At 35.8% G+C, this 24,107-nt stretch overlaps 1 protein-coding gene across 1 annotated transcript in view; it reads left to right on the forward strand.

Annotated features, from left to right (window-relative positions):
- LOC140743349 (glutamate receptor 1) overlaps nt 1-24,107 on the forward strand; it is a 138,580-nt gene that overhangs the window by 55,829 nt on the left and 58,644 nt on the right. The gene's annotated exons all lie outside the window — the stretch shown is intronic.

The following is a 24,107-nucleotide window of genomic DNA, read 5'->3' on the forward strand; positions in this document are numbered from 1 at the left end:
ACTGGTAGGCGCAGGGAGCTATAATCAACACTGAGTGCCATTTAAGCCGTTAAGACGGGGACAGTTGCGCCCTTACTTGCTCTGAGCAAGTCTTGCAAATCAAGGTCTCAAGGACAATGTGACATAAATATCGTAAACATTAATTTATGGTCAATCATAATCTGTTTTTATTTCGTTTTAGAGTTGTGTATTAATTTTATACGAACCGTTAGCAATGAGTAACTGTTATTGGCAGTGATAGCCTAGTGGTTAAGAAACTCGGCCTCTTGATCGAGGGGTCCGAGGTCCAAATCCCAGGCACGCACCTCTAATCTTTCAAAGTTATGTACGTATTAGAAATTAATTATCACTGGCCTAAACGGTGAAGGAACACATAGTGAGGAAACCTGCATACCTGGGAAATCTTAAAAAAATATATTTTCAAAGGTATGTGAAGTCTACCAATTCGCACTTGGCCAGCGCGGTAGACTATGGCCTAATCCTTCTCATTCTGAGAGTAGACCCGTGCCCAGCAGTGGGACAATAATGGGTCGATGATGAACCGTTATTGAATTGACATGTCGTTAACTCGTTACTATCCCACTAGTGGGCTCGGGTCCCATCTCAGAATGAGGATTAGGTAAGTTACAGGTTAGGTTTACAATAATACATCTTTATAAACATTTTTAGTTCTAAAAGGTATGTTATATCATGGAAAAAATATTTTTTTGTATCAAAGTAACACGAAATTTAAAACAGATTTGCGTCCCTTATTAGGCACTGAAATGAACACCTGTATACCATATGCCATACATATCATACAAAACAATGTTATGCGTATAATCTTTCTACCAAAATACAGGCAGTATATCAGAATCCATTATTCCTTATCAGTCTGGTAGTGATGTGCGACTTGCCGTGCAAGTCTCTGCGCTACTAACGTCCTCTGAATAAATTGAAAACCGATATCATCTGTGATCACTGTTGGATGTAACATATCGTCTATTTGAATATGGAATTGTTTTATCTGTGGCTTATCGCGTAATGAAATCAAGATGCTTCGGTAGAGTCGATTTCGATAAAATGGACTTTTTGAATAATTTAAATCAATGTAGAATTGACGTCGACTAGCTTCTGAAAGCATTGATTATGATGATCAAAGAAAAGTGAAAGCAGTGAGTTGCCTTTTATTTTTTGCGTCTTCTCGTTGAGGTCGTGTTCCAATTTAATACTCGTAAAGGAAAAAATATTGTGACTGTTTATTTGTAAGTCCAGTAATTAAAGCACCCTTAGGCCTATAGAAAATATTAACTGTTTTATTCAATTAATTAATACTAATAGGTTTATGAATAAATCTTAGTTATCAATTTAAAATATAAGTTATTTTTAAAAAAGTACCGCCATACTTCCTGATAATGTAATTATAGCCATGCGCTGAAAATTTTAAATAGGAAATTTGAATTACACTAACATGATTAACCTTGTTACAATATTTATTTACAATAATATAACTTTATCCATTATTTTATCGCACTTCATAACTTAAATCAAACCAATATTTCATAAATTTAACAGTATTAAATAAGTGGTGTAAATTATCAATAACCAGCAATTATGTGGTCTGTACGGTGCGATGACTGTTACACGTTTAACCGCATGCCTGTTTATAAATTGTAAAACTCACAAACAAAAGCAATATAGTCATTGCAAAACTTATCACAGTCATATTCCGAAATGAATTTTATCAGTTACAATTCCCTCCCACATTGCTCAGAACGCTTGCGACGTACCTAACTGAGAATTTGAGTGAAATCATTTCCGAGGTCCGATGCAGGGCCCACTCCACCAACTTCCATTTCCTTAATGAAAAATGTTTTAGCTGGAGTTATTTGGTTTTTCACCAAACCACGCCAGGTTTCCCAAAGGTGCATCCTAGGACGTAAAAGTCTGCGCATCACTAATGCACGAAGCTGTGTGGTAATGGATCTCTTTTACGTACTAAAAATGAGAGAGCAACGTTTCAGAAAATGGAAATTTAGGTACTAGCACTAAAGAACTTCCCTTTAAATCAAAATTTATGTAAGGATGTTATAAATAACGTAACGTGCATCCCGTCGGTAGATTTACCTTCTGCTAATTTTCTGTAGCTGGATAGTGTTATATTATACATGGAACATAAAAATAATTGCGTTTCGTTGCATTTATTTTGTTGTATCCATGTGAACACCTGTAAGACCTATATTTACAAATAAAGATTTGATTTGATTTGATTTGATTTGATTTGATTTGATTTGATTTGATTTGATTTGATTTGATTTGATTTGATTTGATTTGATTTGATTTGATTTGATTTGATTTGATTTGATTTGATTTGATTTGATTTGATTTGATTTGATTTGATTTGATTTGATTTGATTTGATTTGATTTGATTTGATTTGATTTGATTTGATTTGATTTGATTTGATTTGATTTGATTTGATTTGATTTGATTTGATTTGATTTGATTTGATTTGATTTGATTTGATTTGATTTGATTTGATTTGATTTGATTTGATTTGATTTGATTTGATTTGATTTGATTTGATTTGAACAGGCAACTCGTATTGTATAGCTTAGTAGCTATACAATACGAGTTGCCTGTGCCTATAATAAATGACCTATCTATTTTCACCTAATTATTCCCCTTTTGAGATCGGAGCTCCCAAAGTAAGAGGCCTCAGTAAAAGAATGAATCAGTTCATAATTCAGGACTAGTTTCCAAATTCGATCGCCCGCCAATCCATATCTGTATTTTTTCTTCGAGTCTCAACACACGAAAAAAAGTTCTCAAGGTTGTGTATTTAACAATCCAGACTTAGTCAGCGGGGCTGCATCATGGCCTAACTCCTTCCATTCTGTTAAGAAATCCGTGCCCAGCAGTGGGACATTATTGATTTGACGAAAATGACTATAGTATTCAAATGCTGAATACTGTACCCTTAGTATGAGTTTTTAGGCTTTTACAAAAATGACTGTTTTTGTATTTGTTTACGTATTTTCCATACATTTTCAATCAGTTTTGATACAATCCGCTAGGGGTGCTGATTGGAAATGTATGGGCAAATACGTAAACAAATACCAAAACAGTCAGTTTTTGTAAAAATGTAAAAACTCATACTAAGAGTACAGATTTGCGTTATAGTTTTGAGCATACCTATATTACTTATGTATCTTACTCATCTTCGTACGTTTACATCACAGGCCTGTATTCCAGGTTTACATTCTTCGTAAGACACAGAATATTCTCATATGAAATCATAAGTATTTGCCGAAAGCATTATTTGTATAAAGCAATATATAGTCAGCTTGTATTTCAACTTCAAAGCCTTCAAATATTGCTCCATCTGTGAGGGAAAATTAACAAACCGACATTCTGTTGTTAGTGGGCAGTATCTGCGAATATGTTGTCTCCATCAATGCTACCGTTACGAGTATTTCTGAAACAAAGCCGTCAGATAGTGAAACTACGTCGGTATCACAACCACACTGATTTCTATGGGCATACAGGAACACTATTAAGTTCGAAAAAACCAGATAGCGTGAACCTCCGTGTCTAAATTAACAATTAGTTCAATACAGTCATAACAAGACAGGACATGTATATTTTGTAGGTCTAAATAGCGTGGTAGGGAAATACACTCATTCATTCATCAATAATCCATTACTGTCCCACTGCTGGGCACGGGTCTCCTCTCATTATGAGAAGGATTAGGCCATAGTCAAGTGCGTATTGGTAGACTTCACCTTTGAGATTTTTGATGTGAAACATCATAGCCGCACGTAAAACCGATTTCTGGCGTGGCGACGCATGCCGTGGCACGTCGCCACGCTATACGATGATATATATATACAGTCTATATGCAGTAGTGTGTACGGTGTGGCGACGCGTCGCCATGCGCAATCGAATTCAATAAATAGTCATCGTTATCTGGAAAAAAATCGTAATATTTTATTTTATCATTCTGACATATTTAGTTCCTATTACAATATGTTCTTTTCTGCATATTACTTTTACAAAATAATGTCGATGTTCACATCTGCCAGGCGTCTCGTGACGGCTCACATTTTTTTTTTATAAATCTCTCAGGTATGCAGATTTCCTCACGATGTTTTCCTTCACCGTTTAGCAAGTGATAATTAATTTCTAATACGCACATAACTTGGAAAAATCATAGGAACGTGCTTGGGTTTTGAGCCTCGGACCTCTAGATCGAGAGGCTGAGTTTCTTAACCACTAGGCTATCACTGCTATGGAAATACACTATTTTATAATAATAGAGTAGGGAACGAGAATGCAGCCCACCTTATAATAACACATCTGAAATATATAGTGATATACCTAAGTAGGATTAAGTAATATTATAAGGCAGAAAAAGTATATTGTCGCTTAAATGAAAACAAGCCAAATTTATCTACCTTTGGTAGCATTAGAAACTTATTGCATACTCATAGTTCGTCCTTACTTTATGCCTGGAGGTATGAGGGGTGAATAATATTTATAGGTCGGGATCTGAACACTTCGTTCCAACCACTTTCGATATAGGTTATTGTTTGAAAACTTCATGGATTTATGGCCATGTAGTTAGCTTAACGCCTCATAGGAATATTCGAACTCTATTAACTTTATTTATGTACTCAATCGTTACTATACCAAAAATCTAAAATTTGCCAATTTTTTCGTAGTTGGCCCATCAATCATATTTGAAATAATTAGTTTATCTTGGGGTGTCCGCCATAACATTAGATTTAGAATAACATCACTATATAATCATGGATTGTTACCCAAATGACATGTATATGCAAAACAGCTTAATCGGTTGGGATAAACTAATTTTGAAATCAGTTGAAGATTTGACGCTTACATACCTACAGAGAAGCTAATAAGAGAAGTTAAATAAAAGCTTGTAAAAACGGGTTATAGTTGCATTCCGTAGAAAAAGCAATCTGCAAACCGTATCGAGAATTGGTTACAAATGGCTATCCGGCATTCACCATTTGATAGTCTGTACAGAAAAGTGCCCATCCAACACAGTTTCTACATGACATAAAACACGAAGTTTGCTTCAATTGCGTTTTGTGCAAAGCATCCTCGTCACGTATTTATGCAAACAATGCTAGCGGCTCCGTGGAGTGCAATCCTGTTACACTTATTCCCACAAGTGCCTTTCCGGAAACAATCAGAAACAAACACTCGGCAAATGGAAGCTAATACTATTTTCTATAAAATGCCAGGAATATACCAGCCTCTGTATTTATAAATATATATGTATAATACAGAAATAGCAGATATGCATACAGTCCACCTGATGTTAAGTACTGCCGCCAATGGACATCTACAATGAGCCCCAGACAAGACCAGATTCTTACCTGAGATTTGCCGCTACCCTGATGACTAAGCTGGAATGCCTCGGGAAAGTATGTCTTTATCGTACCTTTCAACCCAGCCCAAAGCAACATTTGTTTTATTCGCTGCTATTATTTCCAACTATTTTTAACTTACCGTAATGTCCAAGTTTAAAAAGTTCTTTTCGTGTTTTTTTGCAAATTTTGATCTCATTGGTCAAAATATCTCACAAGGATAATATATGTAAAATATATTTTACTTATTATCCCTCAGAAGCAAAATAGTATGCATATGTTAATGCAATGTTTTTGAAAAATGCCTTGCAATTTACCTGCATCAACTGATTCTTGCTATAGTTCTTCTTGGTATAGTAACAATTGATAATAATATTTTAACAACAAATCGAGTCATTACCCAGACACATACATACATATATATGCAAGTCACGCTACGCAATAAAAGCTTGGAAATCAGAATGCACTATACGCATAGTACCAAAGATTTATCCAATTTTTGTGTAACTAATATAACAACAAAACAACATGGTCATGCTTATCTAGGCCATGTTAATTATTAGTAACCAAAGACCATCAAAGACTGACACACATTTTGAGTACATTCTCGACCGACTGCGAGATCGGGCCTATATAGAATCCACTTCTTGATAATCTTATTTACCAGATCCAATATAAACATTCTATTTTACAGTTCAAAAATCAAGAAAACATTTAGTATCATATTAGCAAAGAAAAAATATGATTATGTAATACGCACGCATTTAATAAGTCTTTTTTTTATAATATAGGACTAGCAGACGAGCATGCAGTCCACCTGATGGTAAGTGGCTACTGCCGCCCATGAACATCTGTAATCAACCCCAGATAGAATTAGATATTCCTACCTGATGTCGGCCACAGATTCGCTGCTACCCCTGAGGACTAAGCTGGAACGCCTCGGAAAAGTCTGTCTCCCTTACCACACCCTTCAAACCGGAACACAGCAGCGCCTACCACTGCTGTCATGAGGTAGAAATAGGTGTGACGGTGGTGCCGCCGGAGTCGAACCACAAAGGGTTCTACCACCTTAAATAGTTTTAAAGTCTATCATTGTGGTTTGACTCCGGAGGCGCTACCGCCACACTAAAACTGTGGGTTCAAGCCAATGAACCCGCACTTGGCCAGCGCGCTGGACTATGGCTTTAAGAGAATACCCGTTCCCAGCAGTGGACAGTAATGGGTTAGCGATGACGACGATAGAAAGGTGTTTCATTTATTTCCTAGCAGCCATATTTTCTTTCCTTGCTTCTCTTTATAAAGGAGTAATAAGATTATTAGATTCGCATTCCAACTCTTCAGGGATGACAACTCATCTATAATCTTCCTATGAAATTGTATTCCCATTTGCTACTGCAGTTCAATATAAAATACGATATTTCATGTTACGAGTACTAACAATATAATCATTAACAGCAAAATGCGTAAAATCCATTTCTCGTTTTTAATATGGAGATATCGCGAATTTTAAAGTTCCATAACCCTTTGACTGATGTCGGTTTAATTTCACGGTGACTTGTTTATATGTGAATCGGTACTCGTGTATATTGTAAATGTGTATGTGTGCATTTATAAAAATATGAATAATCAAAGCTATACATAATATCATCCAACAAATATTTAATTTGAGTCGAGATTACAGTATGGGACGAAAATTCACAAACAATTTTCTGTTAGTTTTTCACTTAGCGTACCTCTTGCTATATCCTGTTTTGAAAGCCTTAAGCTTTGATCTCCCTTCATAATAAGATAGGTCATAGTCTACCACGCTGGCTAAGTACGAATTGATAGATCTCACGTTACTATGAGATTTTTTAAGAACTAGTTGTAAACAACATTTCTGTTACCACTAAACTCGGTTCTATTCCGAACCCGTTGAATATGAATATAAACCAATTTTTAATCCAATTTACCGGACATTACGGGCAGGAAGTTTAATTAAGCAGCATAATGTTAATTATAACCAGTATTAATTGTATATAGATTTTCACTGAAAATCATGTCACATTATCGGCTATAATAAACAAAATTCCTCATGATATTATTGAATTAACTAATCATATTACGGATATTGTAAATACAATATTAACAATATTGTTTATATTGTATTTACTATAGAGTTGGTAATAGGGAGGCAGTTCATTGTTATGATGGAATAACATACATAAGGTTACTAGCAAACCCGGCGAACTCCGTTTCGCCACCAGATGGCTTTGTTTTTTGTAACATTTCGTTTGGGGACTAAAAAATGAAGAAAAAATATTTTTTTTTGTTTTATTTTTGAAAAGGAAAAAAATTATTTCATTTCACAGCAGTAATGAATTCATTTCGATTACAAAAATGAAATGTAATTTAGTTGAACTTTATTTGCCCTTGCCAATAAATGATTGGATATTGTAACACATCGTACGAATGATGTGTCTCGCTTACACGATGCATGATATTGCTTCTTCGCTGAACGACAATGTCTCGTGATGTAGTTGGATCGCCAACAATAATTGCTGCAACATCATCAACGATGGGTGCATTGAATATTCGCACATGTTCACCTGTTGGGGTACGATCCGCTCTTATGACAAATTTGTGCATATCCGATGGCATTCGTTCCAATGCTGTTTTGAACATATTAACCACAGCGTTATTAGCGTGAAAAAATGCTTGCAACTGTTCAATAATTCGTCTCTTTAACACAACAGTGTTCCCTGTATATTGCACCGCACATTCAGCTGATCCACCATCGACGAAAAGAAATATATTTGCAGAAATTGATGCGGTTCATCTGGTGTTGGCACCATTGAACCATGCAAATGATATATTTGTTCTTGTATCTGTGATGGCAAATAATTTGGATAGAATAATTAATTAATTTATTTTTGAAGAATATGGTGTGACTTCTGATCGTGTGATGGTGTAGTGTGTGGTGTATGTGAAGTTGTTATGTGTTGCAATTGATTGTGTTGGTGGGATTGATTGGTGTGAGTGATTGGTTGTGTGTGTTGTATCTTTTACCTTGCAAGTCGGCATGAAGCCAACTTCTCGAATGACATTAGCTCCAAAGGAAATCATGCGAAAGCAGTTATTGTATTCAAGGATGCGTTGAAGAAAATGGTTGGAATCGGGATCAGTTCCATCGAACAATGGTTTCAGTGGCTGTGGTGGTGTAAGTAATGGATCCAGTTTGACTTTTCCACTTGCGCAACACAATCCAGCCGTTTCTCCTTTAAACTTAAACGCATTGCAATATCGGCATACAGTCGTCATTGGTCCAATATCTAAATTATCATCATCACTGTAGTTCGCAGTGGCATCATATTGGAATGCCAAGCAATGGTATGATGCCAATGATCTTCGTGTGCTCACGCGTTGTCTCAATCGGGTATTTTCTCTTGTTATATTTTGTCTTTTTTCGCTTAAGTTCTGTGAATACTCTTGTTGCTGGCTTGCATGTCTTGTGCGGCGGTTGATGTTTTCACGTCGTCCTCTCAGCATTTTTTACTATGGACAGACTGGTGACTGGTGAAACCTCAAATGCACGATTCACATAATTTACACAGTTCAACTTACAACTTACAGTTGAATAAAAATTTGCACAATACGCGTGATTGATTTGATGGTTTCCAATTGAACTCTTAGCGTTTGAAAGAACGTGCGCATAATAATAAATGTCACATGAAATTATCTAAGCAGAGTACAATGAGTAGCTGTCAAACAATGTATCACGCACCGGCGCCATCTACTTAAAATGAAACGTACTTATTTTCGTGAGGGATACCCACACACCACGTACTGGCGCCGTTGTAGTACATGCTATGTATCAGAAATGGCGCTGATGTGAAAAATGATTTTCCCTGTTTTCCTGCTTTTCTCTTGAACATTTTCCTGATTTTTTTTGCTATAAACCTCACGGAACCCAAGACCTTTCCAACGAATGCAAAACCGTGGAAATCGGTTCGTGCGTTCTGGAGTTATAACGTCAGGAAGGAAAACCCGACTTATTTTTATATAATAGAAGATATTATTTATCTACGAGGAGATACGATAGTTAATTACTTTTTACTTTAACGGTAAAATTGTAAATTGAAAGACTATTGGGAACTTGGAACACTTCGCACTCTTCAAACCGAGACACAGCAGCGCTAAATACTGCTGTAACTAAGGAAGAAAATGCAGCAGTGGTTCTTCTTGAGTAGAATTACAACCGTCTGTCAATTTTTTTATAATAACGTAAAGAATATGAGAAATATACAATTACGTATTTGGAAAATGACATGGTATATTTTTGACAAAACACCTAAACTCAGCAGTGAAACAGTAATGAGTTAACATTTCCATATGAATTTGTCACAAACAACGCTTCTGCATTTAAAACATTTTCAAAGTAGCGGTGGTTTAAGGTTAATTCATGTGTGCATATGAACATAACGCGACGTCCACGTTGAACAATGTCACAGCTGTCAGTTTGTGAGCATTTAGTTGAATATACGCTTAAATCTGAATAGATGTTTTGATGAACTAAGCTAGCTTAGAACCAAACGCGGGCAGTATTTAAATGGATGGATGATACATTTTCATTAACTTTCCGCTGTTTTGACGGAAACTTTAAAGCGGTCGTTTCCTCTATATTCCTCTTTAAATCTTTTCACCCGTCTGTTTTAGGGCTTGAACACAAAACTGCGATGCGACGCGATGCGAATTCGCAACGCAGAAAATTGCGATGCGAATTGCTGCGATGCGATATCGTGCGGCGTAGCGTCTCTCAGGGTGACCAACAACAACAACCACTGTGCGATGCGAATCAATTCGCAAGTTCTTGCGATGCGTCGAGGGAGCTCGCAGATTTTTGCGATGCGACGTCGCATCGCAGTTTTGTGTACGAACCCTTACAGTGTATCTTCATTTCATACAAATAAATTAATTCACAGAAATAAGAAATTCATAGAATCAATAATTTGCAAATATGCCCGGAGCCTATAAAATTAATTTTCAAAGCACAGACCCCAATCTAATTTATTTGTATAGCAACATTATAGTAAATAGATAAGTATTATCTTAAATGGCTTTAACTTGGTAAAAACTTCGCCAAACATTTGCTAAATGAATACAAGTTGAGCAGCGAATTCAATACTTCAATTACGGCAGGAGCGATCCGCCATCAATGTTAATGATTTAATGATTAAAAGTTCTCGTTTTTGGAGTTCGCCAACGTAAATTTAGTTTCGAGTTCATTTTCCACGCGAACAGTAAACCCCATTAATATTCATTATTGTTTATGAGTTAAAATTAATAGAAGTTCCCTGATAGCCCCCGAGCCGGCGCCCTTAAAGCTGATACCAGCTGAGGCACCAATAACTCAAAGAAAATAACCTTTTCTCTTTATTGAAATTCAAAGTATGAAAACTCAACCTCAAAAATCTTGTAAGAATAATAATTAATCAATTCTTGAACTTCGACACAACAGACGGAGGGTTGATTATTATTTTGAAGGTACTTCAACATTATTTTCCTATTGTTATAGGTATTCGTATTTATTTACTTTTGGACGCTAAAATCTTTATTTGTTCGTGTATCAATCACCCAAATGTATTATCATTAGGGAGTTGGTATCTTAATATTTTGTCTTGCTTTACACAACAATGGCGTTACAAAATTATCATTATATTAAGCAATGATTGAATGCATCGCAAAATTATTTCTCCAAATAACTTCATAGTAAATCTATTAACTTTATTTATTGTTTAAAAAAAGAAACACTTCATACATTTTATATTGTAGAAAGAACATTCTACATTGTAGAAAGAAATTTTATACCTTTTGTGGAAAGAATCTTTAATAGCAAGATATTAAACAAATAATTGTCGCCCGCGGCATTTAGGACGTAGGACAGACAGGGGAGAATATGAGGCGCGGTCACTGCGGGCACCCGTCGCCCGTCTAATTTCTAAACTATATTTCTAACCCCGGCTACAGACTTATGCCGAGAACCCCCGAGAAGCGTGAATGTGATATCATTCTCGCCTTCTTGTTCTGTTCTCCGATCGGTGTCGGTATTTTTTGCTCGCTTCAAAGGGTTTCTTTGGCGAGAAAAGAGAACGGCGTCACATTCTTTTTCAGTCTCAGTGGGACCATAACATTGTCTGTTGTTGCAGAGTAGCTGCAATGTCGTCCGTTCTGGATAACGGTCGAGAATGCGAATGAGAAGGTCGCATTCTCGATGCCTTCTCGATTCTCGCGCAATTTCTCGGCGAGACTCCTCGCGTGAGTCTGTAGCCGGCTTAACAGTATACGTATGTATACGCGGCGTCCGGTTTCTTCTATACTGTAATATAGTGATTACTTCCACGCCGCAAATTGCTTGTGTTTGATCCGTGCCTGTAATATCACACGCCAAACCAAAGATACTAAACTAAGCAGTGGGGCTAGTAAATTGAGCAATCTCGAGATCCGAAAAAAACTTTTATATCTTACAGTTACTTACTTAGTTTTAAGTTAGCAAGAAAACAACAGCAATCACTTTCCAACTGCTTAATTATCTGTGGTGTCATACAATCACTGACAACAAGCATCTTAAAACGCAACACGAGGATAGTTACGGAATGTTGGTAAAGTTACGACACCGCATAACTAAAGTTGATAGCTTTCGGATACTCCTACGAGCCGTTAGACTCCAGCTTCATAAATCCAGGAAGTTTCATAACAATAACCTACATCCGAGGGCGGGCGAATGAGGTGTTGCTCCGGACCTATAAATATTATTCACGCTGATACAAATCCCTTGAGGGCCGGAATAAAAATGAGATACTGGTACACCATAGCTTCTCAGTAAAGTTTGGCGAAACTCCCATGGCTGTGTGGCGTTGGTGAATATCAATAAAACTTTAGGGGGAATAATAATATATCACCAGGGAAATTATATATGACCTTAGTTAAAATAAATATAACCTATCTGCTCTATTTTAATGTTCATCAGTATTTTGTTTTTTTTTTTTATAATATAAGAGTAGCAGACGAGCATGCAGTCCACCTGATGGTAAGTGGCTACTGCCGCCCATGGACATCTGTAATCAACCCCAGATAGGATTAGATATTCCTACATGAGGTCGGCCACAGATGCGTCGCTACCCCTGAGGACTAAGCTGGAACGCCTCGGAAAAGTCTGTCTCCCTTCAAACCGCAACACAGCAGCGCCTAACACTGTTGTTATTAGGTAGAAATAGGTGAGGCGGCGGTGCCGCCGGAGTCGAACCACAAAGGGTTCTACCACCTTCTTATATAAATACTTCTCAATCTATAAATCGGTTTATAAATACTTCTCATTCTATAATAAAAAAAATATATAAAATGTTTTTAAAAACAATATTTCATTAAATAAATTATTTTAAGATGCTTTAACAAGGTACTGATCAGTTATCTGAATGAATTACTTCAATAACAAACTGCAGGAAAATTTCACTTAAACAAGATAACGTACTTTTATGTCAAAGTAAATAATATTTTTCTAAGTAACCTTAAAACTGTTAGAAAATTAAAGAGACAAAGAACTCTTTGTTTGCCACATTAATTTTATCTGTCAAAAGATTTTTCATACAAGAAATAATTTGTACGAAATGTTTCGCTTACGATTATGGAAGAACGAGTATGTTCCAATGCGGCCTTTTTGTCTTTCAAATACTTTTTCTAATGGTAACTTTTTCTTTTACTAGTAAACATTTGATATTAAATTCTTAGTAAGGTAATCTTGTGTCTCTTTACACGTGACATTCTAGCTTAGGCATATAACATACACAACAAAGTCGCCAATTTTCGTACCCTGAGATCGTAATCCGCAACAGTTGACAACGGGTGCTGACGAGACACAGCGATAGTATAGTAGCGACGACCAAAGTCTTGACGATTGCCGACACTAAATATAGCTCGTATAGCCCCTCCCTTTGTAGTCAATGTTAGCAATATATCTACTATCGAGCAGATATCCAATCCTATGTAGAGTCGAAGTTCAGATTCTGTTTCTGCTGTCCATGGGGACAGCAGTGGTCATTTTTAATCGGTTAAACGGTTGAATCGCTTAAATTTAAATAGAAAACTAAAAACAATTTAAAAGGGACTGTTTTTTAATTATTAACGACAAATAAATCTTTTGTAATATATAATCAAAACCTAAAATACTATCAGTGCTACTCTGTTACTTCTTAAAATATTAAACGATTATTTACAATTTAACATTTTCTCGGTCTTCTTGGATCTTTGTTAAAAGCATTTGTAAGGTATCGACACGAAAGGAAATTACTCTATTTAAATTTAAATCCTCAAAAGCAAAACAATTTTTTTCAACACTTTAGCAAAGTGACAATAGGATAAGTAGTAAACTCCAAACATTGAACTTAAGTCGCGTTTATTATTAAATAATATCGTTTTAAAAATTAGTTTTCATTTTACAAGTTAAAACTGCATTATATTTCTTTATAAGTTATGTGTTATTCCACGAGTTTACGAACGTTATTGCAGACGTTATTCTAAAACGCTTTCTTATCTTGTAGTGATGTGTGACTTGCACAGACCTGCGTCGCACTAGCGTCCTCTGGATAAATTGAAAACCGATATCATCTGTGCTCACGTGGTGCTCACTGTCGGATGGAACGTATCGTCTATTTGAATATCGAATGTTGTTTTATCTGCGGCTTATCGTATAATGAAATCTAGAGATTGTGTATACGTGTATGTGTATGCAACTGGTTGAAGTGTTTCGTATGTACTTGTGTGCGTGGCCTGTTTATATTGCTTGCTATGCTCACAAGCAAGCTCAAGGCAGTGACAGCCTAGTGGTGGAATCACGGCCTCCCAATCGAGGTAAGATATCTATTAACTATATCTATATCTAAAAACAATTAAACGCAAATGAGCAAGAAAACTGGCAGAGTAACGTTCTTTACAAAGATCGGAAAATAACTACTCAGTAAACAATCTGCAGTGTCCTTTTATACGCCCACTTTTAGTTAATACCCGCATTTGACAATTAATGTTTGTTACTCTTACCATCACTCCCAACAATATATAATATAATTACAAATTACACAAGGTGCAAAATAATAGCTAGCTCTCGTTTATTAGGCACATAATACGTGTAAGATTTGGAATATTCTAAATTTAAATTCGCCGCAGAGTACACCGCTTATTTTAGTAACGAAATTTATTTTTAAATTTTGTAATACGTAGCTAAAATAATGTCGAGTGTTGAATATGTAAAATAGGAAGTGGAAACAACTTGGTACTGGAAACACAGCCACGTCCGTTTTAAGGAAAGTAGCCGGCAGGAAAGAAGGACTTTAGCTCAGTGGAATAAAACGAACAAAGAAGAATAAGTTTCATGAATTTTGATGGCTGATTTTGTTTCTAGTCAGTTTCATTATAACGTGAGAGGTAGTCATAAAGATATTCAGTCCGAATAAAATAGTCTTTGGGATTGCATAAAAGATTTTTCGGTATATTATAGGTATTGTAGAAGCAGCTTATAAATATATGACGAATGTTAGATAAGTATGAACAAGTTCCACTCACGATGGATGCTTCGAATATTAAACATCTTTGATAATTAGAATTTTTAAATTCCACAACACACACAAAATTCCTGGGTTTGTGATGCCAGCAGACACATTTAATCATATTAGTTATGTGCTGAGGACGTAAACCTTCTCACAATATCTACGTCACTTAGAATTACGTCAATATGTGTTAAGGCGACGTGTTGAGGCATCAGACCGGGAGCTTAGTAGGCCTTAGAATATCGAGAAATAAAAAAGACCGGTGAAGCCGTTCTCTCGCCTCCCGAATCCTATGATCCCGCAGTCAAAAAGCTTTACGCATTCGTTATTTTATCAAAAGATCAGGCTTCTGCCGACCGTACGCTATCCTCGCGATCATGTAGATATACGTCCAGCTTATTCAAAGAAATATGACTCATCTGCCGTTAGCACAGAATCCGAAACGGCGCGCGTAAATTCCACCCGAATATCGGAAAAGGTAGGTATTATCGTTCTACAAAATCCCGGTCAGGTAATATTTGAACTAGACTTTACAAGAAAATGTGGTTGGAGAGGGCTGCAGTCCGGCTTGAGGTTATCGATATCCATGAGATTTTCCTCCCCATTAACTACTGCAGCCTTTTTATATCCTACTGCTAGGGAATACGTTTTCTCTATCATGTTGCTTCAGCGATTGGTAAAGGTAGATACGAGCTTTACAAACCGCCGATAACAATATCAAACTTTGTCGGATACCTGCGACAAAGTTTGATATTGTTATCCAATGGTAAACAACCTTACCTATCCGACTCCCAAACAGTTCTGACTTTACTTAAGTTTGTGGATTGGTCTGCATGTATATTGAAGCTAGTGCTAGTTTAGCCTCGACCTCTCAATCAAGAAGTTCTAGGTTCGAATTTCAGGTAGGTGTTTGACTTTTCAGAAGTGATATGCGTATTACAAACGAATTAATCAAATCAAATCAAATAGTGAAGGAAAATATCGTGAGACATACATGACTACGTGTTGGAAAAAAGTTCTCATAGATATGTTAAGTCAAGCAATACGTAACTTCTTGGCCAGTGCGATAGTCTATAGCCTAAACTAACTTTGTTTTGCGGAGACCCGTGTCCTGCTGTGGGACTGTAACGGGGGGACAAATGTACTTAAATCCATGCGGCTCAATAGGCTTCAAACACCGTATAATCTACTTCCAACATACCTATACTATACCGTATTGCGACGATACTGTACAATTTCGTTCAAACGCCAAATATCCCATCACGCGTAATCTTTTTAACATTCGTACATTCAGGAGACATATGCAGCATCATATTTGCATAGAGGTGAGCGGACGCAAACAAGTCACCGTGAAATTGAATCCACATCAATCAAAGCGGTATGGAACTTTACAATCGAGGTGTGCGCAACGAGGGGCCAACGGTTTCACGCGTTCAGTGATAAAGGATGGTTGGAAAAGTTTCATATTCATAGGGGTTTACTCGATTTTTTACTATTTATTTTCCGATTTTTGTATGTGGACTCGAAATACTCGACAGTCACTTACAAATAAAACTAAACTTTAACGTATAGATTATCGTTTAGTAGTATCATTATATCGGCATTAATTTTTCCTTGTCTACGTATAATAATTTACAACTAGTTTTAAATAATCCCTGTATCTCGAGATCTTACTACTTATGTGTAATATGCCAGCCACTTTGATTAATATATATTTTAGGTAGGCATACAATTAATGATACAAGAAATTACCTAATTGCGACTAATGCATAACTACAAATTTCTAAAAAACAATTTTAAATTCTTCTGGATCCATCATACAAATGTACAGAGTGTCAAGCTCACTATTCAATTAAATGTAATACCTATATGGAACTTTTAAGTCCACAAGTCAGTTAATCTAATATTAATGAAGATTACCTGCGTGAGTTTAGTTCAGTTGGTCCCCAATGTTCGCAGGCAAAATAAATTAACCTCCATTTAGCACCATTCGTTTTGATTATTTCTGTAGCAATAAATAGTATACGAGTAAGGGAGGTAACATACGAGAGGCAGTGAGTTAATATATGAGTGACAGTTCATGCTGTCGTGATGACAGGCGGCGACTGTCGGCGGCAGTCACTGGGGGTAATTGGTGACAGTCGGCAGCGGTTGTCGGCGTCGGTTGTCGCTCGTGTATTTGCTTCCTAATGCTAATACACTTGTGCTTTAGGCTTTAAGGTTATTTTCTAAAATATTAGATATACCTCTTTGCAAATGGTAAAGGAAGTGATAGCCTAGTGTTTGAAACGGCCTTACAATCGATTGGTCCGAGGTCCGAAACACAGGCACCTCAGATTTTTTGAAATTAAGTGTGTATTACGGATTAATTATCACTTGCTTTAGCGGTGAAGAAAAATAACATGAGGAAATCTGCATACCTGAGAGACATTAAAAAAAACTGAAAGGTATGTGAAGTCTATCAATACGCATTTGACCAGTGCGGTGGACTATGGCCTATCCTCCTCATTCTGAGAGGAGACTCGTACCCGTCAATGGGACGGTAACGGGTTGATGACGATGACATTTCCGTTCATTAGGAATAATATCGTGGTTTCCTTCTGAAAATATCATTCAAAATGCGCTTAACAATTAAATTGAGTTGAGAGAGTTTATAATACAAATATACACTAACAGTGATATTATCGGATAACGAATAAAAATATTCGATACCATTTGTTCGGCTTTGTTTCTGATTGTTTCTGCGACAGAATGCGGAACGTGTAACGGTTGCACTTACAATACTTCGTTTTCTTACAGTTTTTAAATGTGTATCTGGATATACCCTACCCTTGTTATGTCTCACCGCTCGGCTTTTCTCCAAAATAATGCAGGAGTAGCAGACGAGCATGCAGTCCACCTGATGGTAAGCTACTGCCGCCCATGGACATCTGTAATGAACCTCAGATAGGATTAGATATTTTTACCTGAGGTCTGAAGCCTTCGATAATGTGTATGTACGAGGTTGATTGCGTACTAATTTGCTACTATACTTTTAAAGTTGTGCAAACTTTCTTCATAGTTAAGCATATAAAAATTATAAAATGTAGGTTTGAGTACCTCATGTCCGACCGATATCGACTAAAACATTAGCTCCCATTTGCTCCGTTGATTGTAATTGTTTTAGAACTACACACTGTAACAAATTTAACAGAATTGCATTTTCGTTTTGTTTTATTTATTTCGTTTCATTCATTATTGCTTTTTTTATAAAAGACCTATTGAGATTTTTGTATTTAAAACCTTTCGTTGGAATATTTCGCTTTGACATATAGATATTATAGAGAAATTTGAAATGTGTATTTAATTGTTAAATAGCGATGAGTAATAAATTACATAAATAGATGTATGACATTAAGAACTTTGTCTAAATTAACGTAATATTTTGCAATCAAAATAAATTTTCAAGTTTTTAAAGAGACTTACCTAAAACTTGAGCTACTTCGTCCGAAAATGAATACTTCAAACATATATATTGATCAAAAATAATCAAACCGGAAAAGCATTGAACGGTGACATATGTACGTAACAATTTCCTGCTTGTTCCTTGTTCCTTTACATTTAACGACTGTCATTCATTCATTTCATTCATTAGGATGTCAAATACAAATTCACGTGGAGTTTTTGATATTTAGAACCCCTAAGCAAAAATTCCCAAATCACAAAACTCAAATTTTATAACATAAAATAGTCGTTATTTTAAAAATTTCTCTCTATTAGGCTATTGGTTTATAGCATCATTACTATATTATGCACACCCAGAATAATGTACTAACAATCAATCATAGTTCCACAAAAGTGTCTTTGTAACATTTTAGCTGAAATGCTATTTTATATTAAGGAACTATAAACATTACTGCACTAATATAGTATTATCTCATTTTTGCACGAAAAAAAGGAATTCTATAGGTGTGACACACCACAACACAGATACTGAATTTATTAGGGGGTTATTGCCCGGGAGGATAGATTTAATCTTGCAGAGTAAATAGTCTTATCGTTGCTTTTCTGTAAAGATACTATTAATTCCTCGGTATACAATATGCATAATCATTATATAAGGTTTTATGCATTGAGAAAAAATAGTTAATAAATTAGACACATTTTACTTACAAAATATATTGAGCTACGGCCGTGCCGCTTTTTTTGGCTTTGGCTCGACTTGGCGGAGGCACTGCCGTGCCTCCTGATATCTTTTAACTTAAGTTACTCATTTAGTCTATAGACTTGTCGGGAAGATTTGAGAAGTAGTACAGTATGGAGTCGCAGTGTTAGTCTCTAATCAACGGGATGTGAGCCTATCACTATTCCTGTAGGGAAACCAAAACCAAAGAAAATGAAACTTATGAATTTATTCTTGTTACAATATATGTGTTTAAATCCATACTTTGTTGCGATAGATACCGCAATATATTATGATGAGTTTTCCAAAATACGCCGTATTTCTCGTTGAAAATGCCGTGATACTTTACGCACTACGTAAAATTTACTGACCATAATTAAAGTGTTATTCCTGTGTTTGCATTGGTATATTCTGAATAACCCCACTACATGATCTCTAACAATCCGAGTTTACCGAATTTTGAAGTCGATCAGGGCCAAGTTTGGTAAAATTCATACTTTTTTCCATATTTCTCTGATGTGGATGAATTTAATATTCTCATATCTTATGTATTTCAGTATTGAGTTTATATCATAGGAATCGTTAAGTATAAGTAAAGGTCACGTAAACTACAACCTTATCTTTACCATTATATTACTAACATAGACATCGTACCAAATGAAAGATTCTATTGAATTCCTCGGAGTCGTCTAATAGAATAAAGATTAAGGTCTGTCAAATGAATTAAGTATCCCCTTTTCTCAACGCCCACCAACCTCGTTACTTCTTCAATGGAAATCCAATTACGTGGACTTGCTTAATGCATCTCTGTTTTCTATAACATTCCGATATCATTTGCTGCTCAAAGTAATTTTCACTTTAATTGGATAGGTTATTAGTGTTATTACCTTATCTCATAATGTTAAGTAATAGTGAGTACCAATTAAGTTTATTTCTTGAGCTTTTATACAAAGAAATTTAATTTATTGGTAAAATAATTTACAGTATGCAATACGGTAAGTAAGTAAGGAAAAAAAACGTTCCGCTTTATCACCAGCGCTACGCCTATTTCTCCTGTATTAAACGTTGCTGTGTTTTTTATTTATAGTTGTGTTAAGTCAAATCTATTATTTGATGCGTTTCATCAGAATCAGATAAAGTTTTTCCAGATCAGTTTTAGGTAAAGTTCCTATTGGTTTTAGCCTAAAGACAATTAACAGCGGCTAGATCTTTTATGGGTAACTGTATTCGCTACTACAATAAAATACCCGACCACATTTTGAATCTCACAGAAAAAAAGTTCAAACATGTCGTTAAACAAACGCTATGTAAAAAGCGTACTATAAACTAAGTGATTATTTCACTGACAAAACGGTGTGGTCGGAAGTAGTTCCAGCTCCACATGTACCATTAGGTTAAGTTTAACATTGTAAAAAACATTTTTTTAAATATTGTGTGTTATGGAGTTTCTTTCGCCGCATCTTCTCCATAACGAAACACCTTGTGAAGTGGTGGTAATTGTATTGACATTCAAGAAGTGCTCTGTAAAGAACCTATTCTGAATTAAAAAAAAAATTGATTTGATTTCGATTTGACTTACACTGCAAGTTCCGTTGCTACTTTTAATTTATAATAAAATCATACTTATATTTCAAAGAAATGTCGAAATAAAATCTAAAAATCCATTAATTACGTCAATCAAACCCAGACCTTTTCATTTGAAACCCCCGAAATATTTGTCACATTTATGATCATAGCCCCAAAAGTTGAAGAACGGGTCCTCAATGCCTCAGTTGATTAATAGAATTAAAACTTCCGATAATTTCCTTTCTCAACAAGTAATTTAATTCGAAGAGTTTCGTATCATCGAATTTCTTCAATTTTGGTGGTTTTAAAGTAAATTACGTATCATGTGTTTTGGTAGTGACGAGTAATTCCTGTTGTATTGTAAGTATTATTTTTATAAAAATACTAGTCATTCACGGAATTCATTATTAAATTTGTAAATTTTGAAAACCCTCAACAAGGGCTAAGGTTTTATCAAATATATTTCGCATTTTGTTTAAACGATTATTTTGGTTGCGGCTAAACAGTAAGAAAACATGAGGTGATCACGCCCAGATATGTAAGGTCTACATTTTGCGACATACCTTTTCCGAATAGAGAGAATAAATAATTAGTTCTGCTTGAAATTCATACATTACCTACCTCTACCCATAAGGACTAAATTTAAATGCACGATGTGAGTATGAATTCCTTTACAACCGGCTATATATTACTATTGAAAAGAAGTAACATTGATATGAATTCCATAAAAATATATACAAATTGTTTCAACATGAATGCCGAGCGATTAATAGACAAATTCTCGCGACCGCCGAGCGTTATCCGCGGTACACTGTATCTTATTGACAGAACTGTCAATACTATTAGCCGGCGTCGGCACGGATTAACCGGACCAACCACTTGATTGAGCGAAAAATTATTTACATAAATTCGCAGAGTGTGTTACTCGTATGGTATCTGTGGATTTTTCACCTGTACCCTTAGTATGAGTTTTTACATTTTTACCAAAATGACTCTTTTTTGTATTTGTTTACATATTTGACCATACATTTCCAATCAGCGCCCCCAACGGACTGTACCAAAACTGATTGAAAATGTATGGGAAATACGTAAAATGGTAAAAACGTAGAAACTCATACTAAGGGTATTGACACGAAGTAATGTTTTTCGAGCCGTCGTGCTGATATGCTGTACGTATGTCTCATTCTTTGGCAAATCTTGGAGCCTAAACGACTTGATGGATCTTAACATATGAGGTGTCGTAATCGTCGGATTCGTCCAAATTATGTAATCTTAAGTATGTAAAAAATGATAGTATGTTCATCCTGAATGAATGCTTCGATTCATTCAATGAATATATCATTTCAATTAATTATTTTCTAAATGCCTGCGAAATATTTCAAGTGGTGTAACATTTTCCTTATACATGCCATTCAAACCGTTCACTCACTAACACATTAAATTGCTAGGTACTGCTACAAGCACGAAATATTACACATCTTTTAATATTTTTTACATCCCCTAAGAGAATAAAGGGTTAAATATTAAAAATTTTCACTTTTGAGTACGTTCCTCCCAAAAAGTCAGGGTTTAGTCGATTCCACCTCCTACTCAACGAGAGACTGGTCCCGCTGTGGGTAAACTCCGTCGGACCGCGAACGAATGCTGTTAGCGTACCCGTAGTCCTAACAAGGGGCGTACAGAGGAACACCATGGGGTTTTAGCTGGTAGGAGTGCGGAATATCCTCTCCACTGCCCACGCGGCTGAGTGGAACCCATGCAGGGTTTTCCCACGTAAAAGAGGCTTAAGTCGATGCACCTCGCTGGCTAATTGCGGATTGGTTGACCGTTGAAAATATTATTGGCAACACATTTTTCACATTTTTAACGGGTGTTTTCCTTCACCCTCAGGGCAACTGAAAATAATAGTGGGTAATAAATTTGTTATTATGATTTCGAAAATACCAAGAACCAGGGATGTCTAATTTATATACGCGTGGTCTTAATTTAAACCCCTAGGATGCCATTGATGAAGATTAAATATATTATTACACTTGTTGTTCATCTAAATAATGTAGTCCCCAGACTTCGGTATGTATACAAGATCTCACGAAATATTGTCAACAACGCATGTTTGTTATAAGCACTCTTACTTCCTAACTTTCAGCACGACGTAACCAAAGAATTCTTTATTAGTATACATGAACTCGTAAGTAAACATCAGATGTTTCCGTAAAATCAATTTCGGCACCACGTCAGCCCGCGTCTCCAATCCAATTTGTAACCTATAAGCAAGGATATTGAATACCGGGAAAGAAAAAGAAACAATAGGATGCTATCAAATGAAATTGTTAAAGAAATGGAAAAGTACGACGAATAGGGTAGAAAGAACTAATCGGGTGAGGGCTTATTGTCACTCTGTTTGAATGCCATATAACCGGCGTTAACTTTTGCGTTTGTGGTTAGGCATCTAATGTGTAATAGGCACTTAAATAAAATGAGTTAGCTCTCAAGCACAGCCGGGCGAGTCTAGAAGCGAATTAAATAACTTTGCCGTTCATATAATCGGCACATTTGGCTCTACGAACCGTGAAGTGTACGTAACAATTGTCGCGAGAGGTTGGCAAAACCGCACGGTCGCCGTCAGCACTGTAATCAAAAGCTTTTAATTCTTGCCTTTCGGCACGACGTAATTACAGGCATTAAATAAGTTTCGTATTGAATGAAAATTGTGATCGTGCCACACCAAGTTAATTACGCAATTGGCTCACTCCGGCCTTCACTTTTGAGTGATGAGATTTTGCGTTCCAAGTCAAATTATGGTCGTGAAGTTAGACTACATTATTTGTGTTAAGTGGTATAAATTTGAAAGAGGATTGAAAGTGAACGACTGCGGTAAAAGGATATTTTATTTGCTCGGAACCTAAGAGCTGTTTACTTTTGCACCTACAAACTTTGCTAAACCGCTCTACGACTGGGAGATTTTTAGATTCTTTATTTATTTACCCGTGAAGAGTAACTAACGTGAAGAATTAGAGCTATTTGTTCATTATACGGTGCAAATCAGTCAAATACGGGTTATTTTTTATAAATCAGAACTAAAGTTTTGGTATGTATACTTCCGTACGTTTAACTGCTCGATTTCTACATCTATCTGTTTTTAAATGAATATACTTTTATATAGATCAATAGAGGAATACAATTACAAATACGTCGTACACAGCAAATTGTACTTTAAGATACTTATACAGATGGACTTTATTTAAAAATCTAAAATACTATTATTACCAAACATGCTTAACGCTTCGTATATACAACTACATACATACATTATTATGTTAATAAGAATCGACCTTATGTCGTTTCCTGAACGAAATATAACAATACGAGTAAGTAAGTACAAATAGATATTCCACTCCGTAACATTTAACTGTGTGTAACATCTCTG

The sequence above is a fragment of the Epargyreus clarus genome, unplaced genomic scaffold (genome assembly GCF_041222505.1).
Source record: "Epargyreus clarus isolate Ecla_fem2 unplaced genomic scaffold, WU_Ecla_fem_2.2 ptg000007l, whole genome shotgun sequence".
NCBI lineage: Eukaryota > Metazoa > Arthropoda > Insecta > Lepidoptera > Hesperiidae > Epargyreus > Epargyreus clarus.